The sequence below is a fragment of the Felis catus genome, chromosome C1 (genome assembly GCF_018350175.1).
Source record: "Felis catus isolate Fca126 chromosome C1, F.catus_Fca126_mat1.0, whole genome shotgun sequence".
NCBI lineage: Eukaryota > Metazoa > Chordata > Mammalia > Carnivora > Felidae > Felis > Felis catus.
Window position 1 is genome coordinate 193,923,979 of NC_058375.1, and position 19,276 is coordinate 193,943,254.

Genomic DNA, 19,276 nt, shown 5'->3' on the forward strand with positions numbered 1-19,276 from the left:
GTTTCCAAAACTCTAAAGACATATTTACGTCAATTAATATCTTGAAAGTTGAAACAATAAAATTTAGTCCATGTAGACCACATTTTAGCATATGGGACTATTGCGAAGCATTATTGGTAAACCTAATGTCTGATGACACTAAGAACTCTAACAATTGGTTTATTGCAAAATAAGTTTGTCAAAGATATGTATTACCAAGTGGAGGACAATGATGATATAATGTCCATGTAGAAACATTTCTTATTCTAATCTCCTAATAATTTTCAATAAGTGTTTTGCTTAGATTTGTCATTCAGTTATCAAATGTTTTTCATTTTTTTAACGTTTATTTTTAAAAGAGAGAGACAGAGCATGAATGGGGGAGGGGCAGAAAGAAAGAGGGAGACACAGAATCTGAAGCCAGCTCCAAGCTCCAAGTTGTCAGCACAGAGTCCAATGTGGGGCTCAGACTCACGAACTGTGAGATCATGACCTGAGCCAAAGTTGGATGCTTCACCCACTGAGCCACCCACATATCTCTGTTTTTCAAATTTGTAAATTAAATGGCAATAATTTTTTTCTATTCTTGGACATATGTGGATCAATTTTTCTAAAGTTTTTTCAAAGACTGGAAACTTAGCAAACTTATTTTCCAATTTATTTTGTGCTATATATTTTGAAGTATTTTAAGTTTTTTTGAGATTTCAAAATTACTTTTCCTAAATGAATACACTGTGCCTTTTATACATATCAGGTTAGAAGATGTTTTTTACCCTACTTGAGAGTGAGTCAGGAGATGAATCATAAATAAAGTGTTTCTTGCTCTGACTTATAAGTTTTCATTTCCTTGTGTTTAATCCATCTTTTGTTTTGCTAACTATTTATTTAGAAATTCATATGATTTTTCTTGGGGCTCTTATTCAGTTAGTAATATTTCTCCAGTTTAAATATTTTAAATCATAATTTTCATTTAAAACACAACCTATTTTGCATGTAGACATTCTTAAGTAATAATCTGCAAGTTTTGGGATCAAAATCTTAATGAAGCTGTTATTTGCAAAACAACTTTAAGCATGATGTAGGAGAAAGTATATAGGATCTAAAGTCACTATGGTCTAGTCCAGCTTTTATGGTTGTTATCAAAGCTCTGTATGTGTGTGTTCTCTTGGGGAAATTATCTAAACTCTCTTAACTTCAAGTACTTTATCTGAAAAATGAGTATGGTAAGGTCTACCTTTCAAAGTTGTTTTAAAAGTTAAATTATAACACAGAGCAGATATTAAAGAATTATTAGTTGTCGAAAGTTTAATTGTTAGGGAAAAGCAGTAACTATGGAAATGGTAATATTGAAGAAAGCCGCTTCTGGAAAAGAATGTTAATAAAACCTTAGATTTTGTTATAAATTACACAGGTTCATTGTAAGATAAATTTTGGTCCCGTTGTGGAGTATGAGCATATCTTTCTTGGTTCAAGAGACAAGGTGATGAGCGTTATGATTAGCAAAGCCATTGGAGAAAATGTCTCAGAGAAAAAGCCCAGAGGCTCAGTTATATGGTTTATTAGTGCATAGGACTGCTCAGCCAATGGATTGTGGTCATTTTAGAAGATTCCAAGTTTTGAACAAAGTAACATCAAGTTATCTCTAGCTGTTTAAACAGAGAAGAAGGAGGTAGTAGAAGGGGAGAGGTTTAGTATGCCAAGTACTGTTACTCAATACCTGAAGCAGGTAAAGGCAGGACTTCTCTGGTTGAGAGTTGGCTGCAAGTTCAGAAACCTACCTTCTCTGGGCTGATTTCTCTGCTCAGAGGCCTCCCATGAAGATATAAGATATCCTGATATCCTGAGATAAGGAGAGGAAAACAGGGAAATGTGGAAACAAAAGTTCAGCTAGAAGGCTTCCTTAAACAAGGGGAAAAAAATCTGTAAGAGGAAAGAGAAAGAGGTGATAATAGAGAACAGATTAATATATAAGATGTAATTTATTGCCAGTAATAGGCATACACAGAAGGGAAAAGCTTTAATTAAAACAATGCATTTTGAAAGATAAATTTTTGAATTACCATAGACTCATGGAAGAGATATTTGACAGTGAGAGGTCTTCTATCATACTCCAGAGATAACTGCTCACTTCAAAAATATACGTACAGCCTCAAATTCCTGAAAATAGCCCTAGTACATGGTATTCATTGAAACATGTATTTCAGAATAAAAATAATTTGGGTTTGAGTCATGGGTCAGTCATTAAGAGTTTTGAGACTTTGAGCGAGTTACTTACTGTAGTATTATCTTTAAAATATGAGTATATAATAATACCTAGTTCATGGAGTTGCTATGAGAGTTACATGAGGTAATGCATGTAAAGTACTTGACATGGTTTCTGAATACTCTAAGTAATTAATAAAAGATATCTATTAGCTAGGATTTCTGTGGAATTGCTGTATCAATAACCAGGATTCTGGCTCAGCTTCATGCTAAAGAATTAAAAGGGAATTTATTTCAGTTAATTCAAGAACAAAATGTACTGGAAAATAAGAAATATATACACTCAAAGTAGTCTGCTAGCTGTCCACAATTTTATTAAATAATGAAAAATACAAGAATAGAAGTAAAAATATATGGCAAGAAATTCCAGAAAAAGGAATTTGGAAGAGAGTAAGATATACTGAATTCTGCTCATAACATGTTTGAAATGCATTAGTTCTGAAGATGTGCTGCAAAGAATGTCTTTCAAAATTATGACTGTTATTCACAGAACATTCTCCAGAATAGATCACTAGGTCACAAGTCAGGCCCCAGCAAGTACAAAAAAGACTGAGATCATACCATGCATATTTTCTGACCACAAAACTATAAAACGAAGTCAACCACAAGAAAAAAATTGGAAAGACCACAAATATATGGAAGTTAAACAACATGCTACTAAATAATGAATGGGTCAACCAGGAAATCAAAGAAGAAATAAAAAATACATGGAAACAAATGATCATGAAAACATGGTGTTCCAAAACCGTTGGGATGCAGCAAAAGCGGTCCTAAGAGGAAAGTATGTAGCAATACAGGTCTACCTTAAGAAGCAGGAAAAATCTCAAATAAACAACCTAACATTACACCTAAAGGAGCTAGGAAAAGAGAAAAAAAAAAACAAAGCCTAAAGCCAGGAGATGAGAAATAATGAGGATTAGAGCAGAAAGAAATGATGTAGAAACCAAAAAATACCAGTAGAACAGATAAATGAAACCAGGTGCTGGTTTTTTGAAAAAATAAAAAAAATTGATAACCCCCGAGGCAGACTTATCAAAAAGAAAAGAGACAGAGCCCAAATAAATAAAATCACGAATGAGAAAGGAGAACAGAATACCACAGAAATACAAATAATTATAAGAGAGCATTATGAAAAACTATATGGCAACAAACTAGACAATCTGGAAGAAACGGATAAATTCGTAGAAACATATAAACTACCAACACTGAAACAAGAAGAAATAGAAAACTTGAACAGACCAATAACCAGCAAAGAAATGGAATCAGTAATCAAAAAACTCCCAACAAACAAAACTTTAGGACTGGATGCCTTCACAGGTGAATTTTACCAAACATCTAAAGAAGAGTTAATACCTATTCTTCTCAAACTATTCCAAAAAATAGAAATGAAGGAAAACTTCCAAATTCATTCTATGAGGCCAGCATTACTGATACCAAAACCACATAAAGACTCCACTAAGAAAAAAAAAGATCTACAGGGCAATATCCCTGATGAATGTGGATGCAAAAATTTTCAGTACATGAAGAGAATCATTCACGACTATCAAGTGGGATTTATTCCTGGACTGCAATGATGGTTCAATATCCACCAATCGATCAGCATGATACTCCACATTAATAAAAAGATAGAAACTATATGATCCTTTTAACAGATGCAGAAAAAGCATTTGACAAAGTACAACATCCATTCATGATAAAATACTCAACAAAGTGGGATTAGAGAAAACATACTTCAACATAATAAAGGCCATATATGAAAAACTTGCAGGTGATATCATCCTCAATGGGAAAAAACTGAGAGGTTTTCCTTTATGGTCAGAAACAAGACAGGGATGCCCACTATCACTACTGTTATTTAACATAGTACTGGAGGTTCTACCCACAGCAATAAGACAATACAAATAAATAAAAGTCATCTAAATCAGCAAAGGAGAAGTCAAACTTTCACTTTTTGCAAATGACATAATACTCTATGTAGAAAACCCAAAAGACTCCACCAAACTATGGCATGAACTGGTATGTGATGCTTTACTGATAAAGTCGCAGGATACAAAATCAACATACAGAAATCTGTTGTATTTCTATATACCAATAGTGAAGCAGTAGAAAGGGAAATCAAGGAATTGATCCCATTTACAATTGTACCAAAAACCATAAGATACCCAGGAATAAACCTAACAAAAGTGGTAAAAGATCTGTACTCTAAAAACTATAGAACACTTATGAAAGAAATTGAAGAGGACACAAAGAAATGGAAAAAAAAACATTCCATGCTCATGAATTGGAAGAACAAATATTGGTAAAATATCCATATTACCCAAAGCAATCTACATATTTAATGCAACCCCTATTAAAATACACCAGCATTTTTCAGAGCTAGAACAAACTATTCTAAAATCTGTATGGAACCACAAAAGACCCTGAATAGTGAAAGAAATCCTGAAAAAGAAAAATCAAAGCTGGAGGTATCACAATTCTGAACTTTAATTTATGTTACAAAGCTATAGTAATCAATACAGTATGGTATTGGCACAAAAATAGACACATAGATCAAAAGAACAGATTAGAAAAACCAGAAATGAATCCACAACTATATGGTCAGTTAATCTTCAATAAAGCAGGAAAGAATATCAGACAGTCTCTTCAACAAATGGTGTTGGGAAAATTGGACAGCAACATGCAAAATAATGAACCTGGACCACTTTCTTACTCCATACACAAAAATAAATTCAAAATGGATTAAAGACCTAAATGTGAGACATGGAATCATTAAAATCCTAGAGGAGAACACAGGCAGTAACCTCTTTGACAATAGCCACAGCAACTTCTTAGTAGATATGTCTCCTGAGGCAAGGGAAGCAAAAGCAAAATAAACTGTTGGGACATCATCAAAATAAAAGGCTTCTGCACAGCAAAGGAAACAATCAACAAAACTGACAGGCAACCTATGGAATGGGAGAAGATATTTGCAAATGACATGTCTGATAAAGGGTTAGTATCCAAAATATATAAAGAACTTATAAAACTCAACACCCAGAAAAACAAATAATCCAGTTAAAAAGGGAACAGAAGACACGAATAGATATTTTTCCAAAGAAAACATACAGATGACCAACAGACATATGAAAAGATGCTCAATGTCACTCATCATCAAGGAAATGCAAATCAAAACTATAATGAGATATCACCTCACATAAGTTAGAATGGCTAAAATTAACAACACAAGAGACAACAGGTGTTGGTGAGAATGTGGAGAAAGGGGAACACTTGTGCATTGTTGGTGGGAATGCAAACCTGAGCAGACACTCTAGAAAACAGTGTGGAGGGTCCTCAAAAAGTTAAAAATAGAAATACCCAATGATCTAGCAATTACACTACTAGATATTTACCCCAAGGATACAAAAATACTAATTTAAAGGGATACATGCACCCTGATATTTATAGCAATACTGTCAACAATAGGCAAACTGTGGAGAGAGCCCAAATGTCCATTGACTGATGGATAAAGATGTGGACACACTAGAATACTACTCAGCCATTAAAAAGAATGAGATCTTGCCTTTTGCAATGACATGGAAGGAGCTAGAGAGTATTAGGTTAAGTGAAATATGTCAGTCAGAGAAAGACAAATTTTATGTGATTTCACTCATATGTTGAATTTACAAAACAAAACAATTGATCATAGTGGAAAAAAAAGAGAGGCAAACCAAGAAACAGACTCTTAACTATAGAGAATGAACCGATGGTTACCAGAGGGGAGGTGGGTGATGGGATGAGTGAAATTAGTAATGGGGATTAAGAAGTGTACTTGTGATGAGCACCAGCTGATGTATGGAAGTGTTGAATCACTAAATTGTACGCTTGAAGCTAATTTTACACTGTATGTTAACTAACTGGAATGTAAATAAAAACTACAAAAAAGTTCTGACTGTGATTATTTAATATTGGTGAAATAAAGAAAATAGAAAACAGAAATGAAGCCTATGAGGCTCTGATCATGTTTATTATGAGGACTTTTCCACAGAGTATCTCTTATGGTTATCAAACTTTAGATAATGAGAATTAAACTCGATGTTGAATATGTTAGATACTGAGTACTTTTTCCTTTAAAATGAAAACGAAAGCCAGGCTACAAGGATCATATAAACAGATAAAGTAGTTGAGCCATTAATACCCCACTAACTCGTTCTTAATAGAAAGTGAGTTAATGAAAGAAAAACTCCCACTTCAGATTTAACATTTATGAGAAAATCTACTTCTCATAAACAAAGGTCTTTTGGGCCTTTGAGAGACCAGATATAGGAAATAAGTGAGCCCAATCTTCTGTAACACTAAGGACTAATTCAGAGGACAGAATGACTATTTTTTGAAGTCTAATTAGAACCCAGTGAGACTCCCTGAAACAACCATTTGTAATCCAAGAATGCTTACTAACATGTGATCTGTACCCAGTCATATTCATTCCCAGTGAGAATGGCTGGGCCAGACAAGTGCCCTATCCTGAGGACAGAGCATAGGGAAAAGGGCAGTTGGTGCCACTTCTGTTCCTATCTTGATACAACTCACCTAAAAGAGTCTTCCCCATCTTTTTAAGTGCAGAGTGCTAACATGGGCTCAATTCAGTTGAAATAGGCTGAAACAAGAGGGAAAATCTGATAAGGTAGCCAGAAGCCATTCTGTGTAACATGCGTTTATTTCATTAGTTAGAACCAATGCATCTGACCAGGAACTTGAGTCTTTTTGTCTCATTCTGTTTCAATACATTAACACTTGCCTTCTGTTAAAAATAATGAATACTTCATCAGGAAGAGGTTTTCATACTGCCTTTACTCCCAAGTTGTCATTAAAATATCTCCAAAGGGGCGCCTGGGTGGCGCAGTCGGTTAAGCGTCCGACTTCAGCCAGGTCACGATCTCGCGACCCGTGAGTTCAGCCCCGCGTCAGGCTCTGGGCTGATGGCTCGGAGCCTGGAGCCTGTTTCCGATTCTGTGTCTCCCTCTCTCTCTGCCCCTCCCCCGTTCATGTTCTGTCTCTCTCTGTCCCAAAAATAAATAAAAATAAAAACGTTGGAAAAAAAAATAAAAAAAAATAATAAAATATCTCCAAAGAACAATAAAAATATAACTAATAAAACTATAGAAAGAGAGTGAAAAAGCCAGTAATCATATTTATTTATAGAGCAGAAAATCATCTTTCCAAGATTGTTATTTTTCTCTTATAAACACGTAAGTTCTTAAAAAATAATTTGACAGGTTAGAAGTGTTTTTGGCTTACATCAGCTTATTTCCCTCTGCCCACAATGAGAGACAAAATGTAGGACGCAAAAAACCTGTAAAACCTGTTGTATTTCATATACCTTAGGAAGACTGCTTGACAGCAAAATCATATTTTTAATTGTTCAAAAAATAAACATTATAGCTTGTTAGAGCAAGATCATAAACCAAGTTCTGCATAAGTGTTTTGCACAAGATGTATTTGTATCTGCAAGGTGACATTGGAGTGGAAAAAATTTCCTTGAAGGAATGTTTCTGCCATTCTCGTATCAAATTTCTTTAGATTATTGTGACCTCAACCCTGCTTTATGTTTATGTTCTTTGTGTTCTTGTTCTGAAGGGCATGTACTTTGTTTATACAAAGACTCGAAAACTGTGGTTCTCAAACCTAGTCCCAAGACTAGCAGTTATCAACATCACCTGGAACTTGTTAGAAAGGCAAATCTTGGCCCTATCCCAGCCCCACTGAACCAGGAACATGGGAGTGAGGCTCAGGAACTATGTTTTATCCAGCCTTCTGTGGGATTCTTACACATACTAAAGTTTGAGAACCACTGCTCTGGACACCATCACAAAAGAGCCATAAGCCAATGGGAGAAGACTATCCTAGTGAGGTACATGTATATTTTGGTATAATTCAGAAAAAATTTTCTCTAGTAACTTAACACTTCTGAAGTAATTTTGAAAGATGGTTTGTAAATGTCACACATTTTGTTTGGTCATCTTTGTTGATTTCTTAATTAGTGGGAAATCCATGGCATATGGATTTATTAAGACCCCATTAGCTCATCCATATTTAACCTATCCATCACTAATGAACACATTTATTTTCTTTCTTTTTTAAAACATGTTAATCTTTTTATCTCTCCTAATCACCTATTAATTATCAAGATTTTTTATTAAACCACTGATTGCTTAATTCTGTCTGGAAGATAAACATCTTTCCACGTTCAGATACAAGAAGTTGCTTCAGATCTATTGATAGTTTAAGTTCATATGTGGCTGAGTATTTGTAGTTCCTATGTTGCTTTCTTCTATAATGGTTCTAAGAAAACCATTGGTTTCTGGTTTAATATTATCCATCTATGTTATTTATGTTATTTTATTTATTTCTTGTTAAAGTAGTCTGATTTTACTTTCTTAATTCTTATTTAGCTGCAGATACAGATATATAATTCATGATTTCAAAGTAATTAATTGGTTGTAATTATTATTAATGCCAATGGAAGCATGTATGAAGTATTTACTATATTCATAGTACTTTAATATCCTGCTAAGCACATTGTATGGCTGATCACGTTTTTTTAAGAGGGTCTTAGATTTTCTAATAAGTATCACAATTGAGTACATATTAGTGCCACTATATCGATGTGGCACTTTTTTTTTAATTTACATCCTTTTTTTTAAACTTACATCCAAGTTAGTTAGCATATAGTGCAATAATGATTTCAGGGGTAGAGTTCAGTGATTCATTCCCTATATATAATGCCCATCCCAACAAGTGTCTTCCTTAATGCCATCTACCCATTTAACCATGCCCTCACCCACAACCCCTCCAGCAACCCTCAGTTTGTTCTCTATATTTAAGAGCCTCTCTGTTTTTATATTATTTTTGCCTCCCTTCCCCTATGTTCATCTGTTTTGTATCCTAAATTCCACATATGAGTGAAGTCATGTGATATTTGTCTTTCTCTGACTAATTACTCTTAGCATAATACCCTCTAGTTCCATCCACATAGTTGGAAATAGCAAGATTTCATTTCTTTGGATTACTGAGTAATACTCCACTGTATATATATACCACATCATCTTTATCCGTTCATCTGTTGATGGACATTTGGGCTCTTTCCATACTTTGGCTATTGTCGATATAACTGCTATAAACATTGAGGCGAATGTGCCCCTTTGAAAGAGCACACCTGTATTATTTGGATAAATACCTAGTAGTGCAACTGCTAGGCCATAGGGTATTTTTATTTTTAATTTTTTGAGGAACTTCTGTACTGTTTTCCAGAGTGGCTGCACCAGTTTGCATTCCCACCAGCAGTGCAAAAGAGTATCCCTTTTTCGGCATCATTTGTGTTTGTTGCCTGAGTTGTTAATTTTAGCCATTCTGACTGGTGTGAGGTGGTATATCATTATGATTTTGATTTGTATTTCCCAGATGATGAGTGATGTTGAGCATTTTTTCATGTGTCTCTTAGCCATCTGGATGTCTTCTTTGGAAAAGTGTCTAATCACATCTTTTGCCCGTTTCTTCACTGGATTATTTGTTTTTTGGGTGTTGAGTTCAATAAATTCTTTATAGATTTTGGATACTAATCCTTTATCTGATATGTCATTTGCAAATATCTTCTCCCATTCCTTCGGTTGTCTTTTAGTTTTGCTGACTGTTTACTTCACTGTACAGAAGCTTTTTATCTTGATGAGGTCCCAGTAGTTCATTTTTGCTTTTGTTTCCATTGCCTCTGGAGACGTGCTGAGTAGGAAGTTGTGGCAGCCGTCAGAGGTTTTTTTCCTGCTCTCCCCTCGAGGACTTTGAAGGCTTCTTGTCTTACATGTAGGTCTTTCATCCATTTTGAGTTTATTTTTGTGTATGGTGTAAGAAAGTGGTCCAGGTTCATTCTTTTGCATGTCGCTGTCCAGTTTTCCCAGCACCACTTGCTGAAGAGACTGCCTTTATTCCGTTAGATATTCTTTCCTGCTTTGTCAAAGATTAGTTGGCCATATGTTTGTGGGTCCATTTCTGGGTTCCCTATTCTGTTCCATTGATCTGAGTGTCTGTTCTTGTGCCAGTACCATACTGTCTTGATAGTTACAGCTTTGTAGTATAGCTTGAAGTCTGGGATTGTGATGCCTCCTGCTTTGGTTTTCTTTTTCAGGATTCCTTTTGTTATTTGGGGTCTTTTCTGGTTCCATACAAATGTCAGGATTGTTTGTTCTAGCTCTATGAAGAATGCTGGTGTTAATTTGATAGGGATTGCATTAAATAGGTAGATTGCTTTGGGTAATATCGACACTTTAACAATATTTGTTCTTCTTATCCAGGAGCATGGAATATTTTTCCATTTTTTTGTGTCTTCAGTTTCTTTCATAAGCTTTCTATAGTTTTCAGTGTATAATTTTTTCACCTCTTTGGTTAGGTTTATTCCTAGTATTTTATGGGTTTTGGTGCAATTGTCAGTGGGATTGATTCCTTGATTTCTCTTTCTGTTGCTTCAGTATTGTGTGTCGAAATGCAACTGTTTTCTGTGCATTGATTTTATATCCTGTGACTTTGCTGAATTCACGAACTAGTTCTAGCAGTTTTTTGGTGGAAATCTTTTGGGTTTTCCATATAGAATATCGTGGCATCTGTGAAGAGTGAAAGTTTGACTTCCTCTTTGCTGATTTGGATGCCTTTTATTCCTTTGTGCTGTCTAATTGCTAAGGCTAGGACTTCCAATATTATGTTGAATAACAGTGGTGAGAGTGGACATCCTTGTCGTATTCCTGATCTTAGGGGGAAAGCTCTCAGTTTTTCCCCATAGAGAATAATATTAGTGGTGAGTCTCTAATATATGGCATTTATGATCTCAAGGTATGATGCTTCTATCCCTGCTTTCTTAAGGTTATTATTATTATTATTATTATTATTATTAAGAAATGCTGTATTTTATCAAATGCTTTCTCTGCACCAATTGAGAAAATCATGTGGTTCTTTTCCTTTCTTTTATTAATATGATGTATCACATTGATTGATTTGTCGATATTGAACCAGCCCTGCATCCCAGGTATAAATCCCACTTTTCGTGGTGAATAATTTTTTTAATGTATTGTTGGATCCAGTTGGCTAATATCTTGTTGAAGATTTTTGCATCCATGTTCATCAGGAAAATTGGGCTATAGTTCTCATTTTTAGTGTGGTCTCTGTCTGGTTTTGGAATCAAGGTAATGCTGGCTTCATAGAAAGAGTTTGGGAGTTTTCCTTCCATTTCTACTTTTTGGAACAGTTTCAAGAGAATAGGTATTAACTCTTCCTTAAATGTTTGGTAGAATTCCCCTGGAAAGCCATATGGCCCTGGACTCTTGATTTTTGGCAGATTTTTTTTATTACTAATTCAATTTCCTTACTGGTTTTGGGTCTGTTCAAATTTTCTATTTCTTCCTGTTTCAGTTTTGGTAGTGTATATGTTTTTAGGAATTTGTCCATTTCTTCCAGACTGCCCAGTTTATTGGCATATAATTGCTCATAATATTCTCTTATTGTTTTTATTTCTGTTGTGTTGGTTGTAATCTCTCCTCTTTCATTCTTGATTTTATTTCTTTGGGTCCTTTCTTTTTTCTTTTTGATCAAACTGGCTAGGAGTTTATCAATTTTGTTAATTCTTTCAAAGAACCAGCTCCTGGTTTCATTGATCTGTTCTGTTTTTTTTGATTTCGATAGTATTGATTTCTGCTCTAATCTTTTTTATTTCCTGTCTTCTGCTATTTGGGGGTTTTGTTTGCTGTTATTTTTCCAGATCTTTAGGCTGTAAGGTTAGGTTGTGTATCTGAGACCTTTCTTCTTTCATTAGGAAGGCCTAGATTACTATATACTTCCCTCTTAAATTGACCTTTGCTGCATCTGAGAGGTTTTGGATGTGGTGTTATCATTTTCATTGTCTTTCATGTACTTTTAAATTTCTTCTTTAACTTCTTGGTTAATCCATTCATTCTTTAGTAGGATGTTCTTTAGTCTCTAAGTATTTTTGTCTTTCCAAATTTTTTCTTGTGGTTGACTTTGAGTTTCATAGTGTTGTGGTATGAAAATATGCATGGTATGATCTTTATCTTTTTTTACTTTTTGAGGTATGATTTGTGTCCTAGCATGTGATCTATTCTAAAGTATGTTCCATGTGCACTAGAGAAGAATGTGTATTCTGCTGCTTTAGGATGAAATGTTCTGATAATATCTGTTAAGTCCATCTGGTCCAGTGTGTCATTCAAAGCTATTGTTTCCTTATGGATTTTCTGCTTAGATGATCCGTCCTTTGTTGTAAGTGGGGTATTGAAGTCCTCTACTATTATGATATTATTGTCAATGAGTTTTTTTTTATGTTTGTAACTAATTGATTTATATATCTGGGTTTTCTATTTTGGGGGCATAAATGTTTATAATTGTTAGATCTTCCTGGTGGATAGACCCCTAATGATGAAATAATTGTCCTTCTTCATCTCTTGTTGCAGTCTTTCTTTTAAAATCTACTTTGTCTCAGCTCAGTCAGTTAAGTGTCTGACTCTTGGTTTCTGCTCAGGTCATGATCTCATGGCTTATGAATTCAAGACCTGCATCACACTTTGTGCTGACAGCTCAGAGCCTGGAGACTGTTCAGATTCTGTGTCTCCCTCTCTTTCTGCCCCTCCCCTGCTTGTGTTCTGTCTCTGTCTCACTCTCAAAAATAAATAAATATTAAAAAAATTAAAAATAAATAAAATCTAGTGTGTCTGATATAAATACGGCTATTACAGCTTTATTTTCGTGACCATTAGCATGATAGATGGTTCTTCATCCCCTTAATTTCAATATGAAAGTGCCTTTAGGTCTAAAATGGGTCTGTTGCAAACAGAATTTAGATGGATCTTGTTTTCTTATCCATTCTGGTACCCTATGTCTTTTGATTGGAGCATTTAATCCATTGACATTTAGAGTGAGTACTGAAAGATATGAATTTATTGCCATTATGTTTCTTGTAGAGTTGGAATTTCTAGTGGTGTTTCTGGCCCCTTATAGTCTTTGTTTCTTTTGGTCTTTTTGTTTTGTTACATTTTTTCTCCCCTCAGAGAGTCCCCCTTAAAATTTCTTGCAGGGTAGGTTTAGTGATCATGAAATCCTTTAGTTTTTGTTTTTCTGGGAAACTCTCCCTCCTTCTATTTTTGAATGACAGCCTTGCTGGATAAAGAATTCTTGGCTGCATATTTTTCTGATTCATCACATTGACTATATCCTGCCACTCCTTTCTGGCCGGCCAAGTTTCTGTGGCTAGGTCTGCTGCAAACCTGATCTGTCTTCCCTTATGGGTAAAGGGCTTTTTTCCCTTGCTGCTTTCATAATTCTTTCCTTGTTTGTATATTTTGTGAATTTGATGATAATACGCCTTGTTGATGGTCGGTTTTTGTTGAATCTAATTGGAGTTTTCTGTGATTCCTGGATTATGATGTCTGTGTCTTTCCCCATGTTAGGAAAGTTTTCTGCTATGATTTGCTCACATAAACCTCTACCCCTATTTCTCTCTCTTCATCTTCTGGGACCCCTATGATTTGGATGTTATTCCTTTTTAATGAGTCACTGAGTTCTCTAATTCTTGTATCATGATTTTTTGCCTTTGTTTTCCTTTTTTTTCCCCTGCTTCATTATCCTCTGTAAGTTTGTCTTCTATATAGCTGATTTGTTGCTGTGCTTCATCCATCCTTGCCACCATGGCATCCTTTCGAGATTGCATCTCTGTTATGAATTTTTAATTTTGTCCTGACTAGATTTTACTTCTTTTATCTCCACAGAAAGGGATTCTATGCTTTTTTTCAACCCCTTCTGGTATTCTTATTATCGTGATTCTAAATTCTGGTCAGACATCTTGCTTATATCAGTGTTGATTGAGTTCCTATCATTTCTTCCTGTTCTTTCTTTTGGGGTGAATTCCTTTGTTTGTCATTTTGGAGGAAGAAATAGAATTAACAAAATAAAAATAAAATAAAAAATATTAAAAACAATACCCCCCAAAAATCAAATAAAGGAAGCTAGATCCTAGATGTGTTTTGGTCTGGTTGTTGAAAGAATCTTGATAGAATAGAGAAAAAAGGGAAAGGAAAGTAAAGAAAAAAAGGGGAAAAATGTAAGAAAAAGTTAAAAAATTTTTAAAATATATACAATAAAATAGAATAAAATGAAATGAAGAAAGTAAAATAGACTAATAAATTATAAAAATAATTAAAAAACAGTAGAAAAGAAATTAAAGAAAAATCTTTTTCATAAATATGGAAAATAAAAATATTTTTTTCTCTTTCTGTATCAAAGAATAAGAAAAGAAAAAAAATAATAGATGGACCAGAAAATAGAATGAAATCTAAATGAAATTACATGTAGTTTCCCCTAGAGGTCAAATTATGAAGCACTTTATAGTCTGTAAACTAAGCAGGTGGAGAGACTTATGGTGGTCCTCTAGGGCTTGGTTGGCATAGTTGGATTGGTCTTGGTGTAACAGCTCTGTTCTCCACTAGGCAGCACTGCTTAGCTTACTGGGGTAGATTGTTGTGGTGTGTGTAGGCCTGTATGCGCATGCCTGGGAAAGGTGAAAATGGCATCATCTAGCTTCTCAGCCTCTAGCTTCAGAACTCTGTGCTCTTGCCAACCTGTAATCAAGCACCCCTCCTTTGTCTCCAGTTTCCATCCACTCCCGGCTTCTACATTGTCTGTGACCATGCTGTCAGTCTGCCAAGCAACACCTCCTTCCAGCTCCCTACCCTCTGTGGCTTCTCTCTTCCCGAGTTCACCTCTTGGCACCATGTACCTGCTGAGGTCTGTGGCTCAAATGATGCAGATTGTTGTGTTAGTCCTCAGATCAATCTTCAAGGTGTGAGAAATGGTTTGGTGCTGATCTAGCTGCGTTTCAGGGATGAGAGGAGCAGAAAATTTCCATGCTGCTGCACCATCTTGGTCCCCTCCCCTGGATGATCACTTTTAATGTCACAATTATTAACCTACAAAAACCAAATACACACGCTATTGATTTGTATATTTTATATGCAAAGAGTGAATGAATTTTTTACGTTTACTTATTTATTTTGAGAGAAAGAGAGAGAGACAGGAGGGGCAGCAAGACAGAGGGAGAGAGAGAGAGAGAGAGAGAGAGAATCCCAAGCAGTCTCTGCACCATTAGTGCAGAGCCCAATGTGGAGCTTGAACTCATGAACCTTGAGATCATGACCTGAGCCAAGACCAAGAGTTGAATGCTCAACTGACTGAGCCACCCAGCACCCTGACATGTATACTTTAGAATCTAGATTTGAACTAGTGTTTTAATGCCTCCAAACATGAATACAAATACATCATGACCTTGAGACATCTTTAGAACCATTTTATGAATCACATGGAAATTCTGCCTCATTATTTTGGGTACATAAAAGGGAGTTCTTACCCAATAGCATAGCATTCAGTGTTCTGATTTACTTAATTTTATAACCATGGCTCCAACAAGATTTGACTCTTTTTCAGAACCAGATTCGCCTTCACATCTGTCTCTATTATAATTATTTATACTAATGTGAATGCCTTGAAATTGTAAGGGCCTATAGGTACATTTCATTAGAAAAGGAAAAGAGCAGAATGGCACTGAATATAGGCTTGGGAGTCAATAAATTGAATTTTAGTTTTTACTCTCCACTTGGGCAATTCAGAAAGCCTCAATTTCCTTATCTGTAAAGTAGAGATGTCCTGAGATGTCATGACATAAGGTTGTCATGAGGATGACATGACACAGAACATGTCCGTAGGTCTTCCAGTGTGGGGGAAACATGTGGGGGAAACACATTAAAAAAGGAGTCAAAGGCATGAGGACTGAGGACTTTCTGGAGTTGGAGATGGGAGCTAGAGTAGAGAAGATAAAGATGGATATTGGCAGGAGAGAAAGGAAAGGGTGAATGAATTAGTATTACTATGGCCATGTCTATGTTTCCTGGAAGATAATAATAAAGAACTTGAGTTATTTTGAAATAGTTTTAGTGACATGGACTATTTTTATTTATCAGAACATTTTTTCTTCACAGGTAGGGAATGTAGTTTCAGTTTTCCATTTGTGTGGACACAGCCACCAGATGTATTTCTGAGTTCTTGTTTACAACATAGTGAAAATGATTTTCTGAAGGTAGAAATTCAAAATAAGTGCTCTGTATTTCCATTATATAATTTATAATTTAAAAAAAATGATAGGATTTATATATTCAACCAAACAATGCTTAACAACTATGTGTTATTTAGCTTTAAAAATTGTTATCTAAATCGCAGAATGAGTGCAGGTTTTCAGAAGCACCTTTACATGATTTGATGCTTCTTATTCCCTAACAATATTTCCACCACTAGTAGTACAAAGTTCTAAAGCAGCTAGCCAGGTTCTGTTTGTAACTCATGCATATGAAATGGAGAAAGGCAAGAGGGTATCTCCAGCTTTCAGAGTTACTGTTTTTTTTTTCTCTAAGCTCTCTTGATCATATGAGTGCATGTGTGTTTGATTGGCATAAGCAGTAACCTAGGGATATTCTATACATCACAGCAGCTGTCCCTAAAATCCAGGAAAATTGGAAATTTGATGGAAATTCATGTATAATTAGAACTAGAAGGCAGTTGAATGGCTGGTTTGGCCTAGTTTTGCATAATCCTGAGAAACTACAATGTAAACATATTATTAAAAAATGTAAAAATTTATATTTTCAGCATAAAATCATATTTCTTCAGGTATGTAAATAATGCCAAGAGACATGCTGTTTTCAAAGATGTTTTCTTGTACAAAACCAACCTACAGTTTAAAAAATCCATATAAAATAATAACACATTTAAATGAAGTCTGCTTTCATATCTGAGTCATCCAGATAACAAGTAATAAGAGACATTAACTGCACTGATGTCTGATATTTGTCATGTAAAGCAACAGAAAAATAAAAGAAAGCAAAAGACATAGAGGGGCATTGATTCATCTTCTAATATGGATTAGGTTTTGTGTTTGATGCTATTATATACATTATACATCTTAATTCCCAAAATAACCCTTGAAGTGGTTATTAGTCCCATTTTAAATGAAAGTAATTAGGCTCAGTGAATTAACATGACTAGTTCAAGGTCATATATTTGATGCATTCAGCTTTTCCAGAGCATCATAAAAATAGAACCATACAGAATGCACTCTTTTGTGTCCTTTTTTCCCTCAGCATAATTTTAGCCCTAAAACCTCATTGAAAACAAAAATATAGTTCCATTTAATAAAAATCAATGCCAGCATGTGAAACAAAACTTGTCAAATATCAAAGTCCATGCTGGTTTTTTTTTTTTTTTTTTTTTTACTACAGGGACAGAAAGCTAATGTGTGATATATCTTTGATTTCTTTAGGAGATATGAAAAACAAAACATATGAAAAAGGCCTTCAATAACATTGATGATCATGTACAGAGAATTAAAATCAGATATGACTAATGGGGTGCTTGGGTGTTTCAGTCAGTTGAACATCCAGCTCTTGATTATGGCTCAGATCATGATTCCAGGGTCATGGCATCGAGTCCTGGGTTGGGCTCTTCAGTTCAACAAATTGATATAGCAGGTTTTAGAAAACAATTTGGCATTATTTAGTAAGTTTGAAGATTTGCATTTTTTATAAACCAGCTATTTCACTTGTAGGACATGTGTGTGTATATTAAAGGAACGCTTTCATAATTATACCAAGATACATGCAAAAAAAAAAAAAAAGCCCTGAAAGTATTGTTTTCAAGAGCACATAACTAAAAATAGCTCACAACTATTGTAGCCCCAAACTGAAATTATCCTAAATATCTATCAAGAGGAGAATGGACCTATGAATTGTTGTACATTCATACAATCAATTTTATATAGTGATGAAAATGAATGAAGTACAGTTATATATATGAATGGTGCTCCTCAAAATGCTGACTTAAAGGGCATGACACAAAGTGTATTTCTACAGGATATTTCATTTATATTAATTTCAAAGACAGGCATAATGTATTTTTTAGATAAGCATCTATAATTGACAGAACTCTAAAGGAAAATCAATAAAATTAATAGTCATAAAGTCAGGATGGTGATTACCTTGAGAAGAAAGACAAGAGAAGGAAAAAATGAATATTGATTAGTAGGGCCTTAGGAATATGTAAATGTTCTTTTCCTTGATCTGGTTGTTTCCATGACTATTTGCTTTAAAATGATTTTTAAATATGTACACACTTGTGTGTATGTTATCTTACAAATTTTAAGTGAAAAAATAAAAAAAACAAACAAAAAAGAAATAACAAACTTCCCATCCAGAGACAAAGAAAAATTAGATCCCCTGAAAAGAACTTTGACCAATAGTGTGACTAGGAGAAAAACAAGAAAAACAACAAAAAGAGAAATAGGAAGATGAAAACCTCTCAATTCATTACAGGAAACTAGACCACTCATATGCAAAAATTAAACAACTATGCTAATTATGAATATCGATGTAAAAACTAAATATAAAATATTAAAAAATTAAATACTGTATTAAAATATTAATTCATTTTGAACAAATTAGATTCATTCCAAAAATGAAAAAAGAGAAATTCAATGTGAGAAAATCTATTATTGGATGACTAAATATAATGCCAAAGAAATTATTAAAACTCTAAGCAGACCAAAAATAGAAGAACACTTCTATCACCTTGTAAATTGTATGTAACAGAAATCTGACAAACCAGATAAATGTGAACCATATGAAGTAAGTCATCAAATTCAGGAATAAATTAGCAATTCCTGTAATCTCCACTTCTATTTAGCTTGACGCTCTAGCCAACATAATAAGCCAAGGATAGTGAGTAAGAGGCGTCAATATTAAAAAGAAAAAGATTGGGGCTCCTGGGTGGCTCAGTCGGGTAAGCATCCGACTGTGGCTCAGGTCATTATCTCATAGTTCATGAGCTGGAGCCCCGCCTCAAACTATGTGCTGACAGCTTGGAGTCTAGAACCTACTTTGGATTCTATGTCTCCCTTTCTTTCTACCCCCCC

The 19,276-nt window shown here is 34.7% G+C and overlaps 1 long non-coding RNA gene across 2 annotated transcripts in view; it reads right to left on the bottom strand.

The window, feature by feature from the left end:
• LOC109502836 overlaps positions 1–6,889 on the bottom strand; it is a 30,594-nt gene extending 23,705 nt beyond the window's left edge. The window contains exons 1-2 of one of the 2 annotated variants that reach the window (XR_002161703.3): positions 6,808–6,889; positions 1,758–1,899 (exon numbers count right to left, since the gene is read on the bottom strand). This is a non-coding gene — a long non-coding RNA (uncharacterized LOC109502836). The remainder of the gene's footprint in view (positions 1–1,757; positions 1,900–6,807) is intronic. The other variant, XR_006583511.1, reaches the window with a different exon arrangement.
• Positions 6,890–19,276: the final 12,387 nt, after the last annotated feature.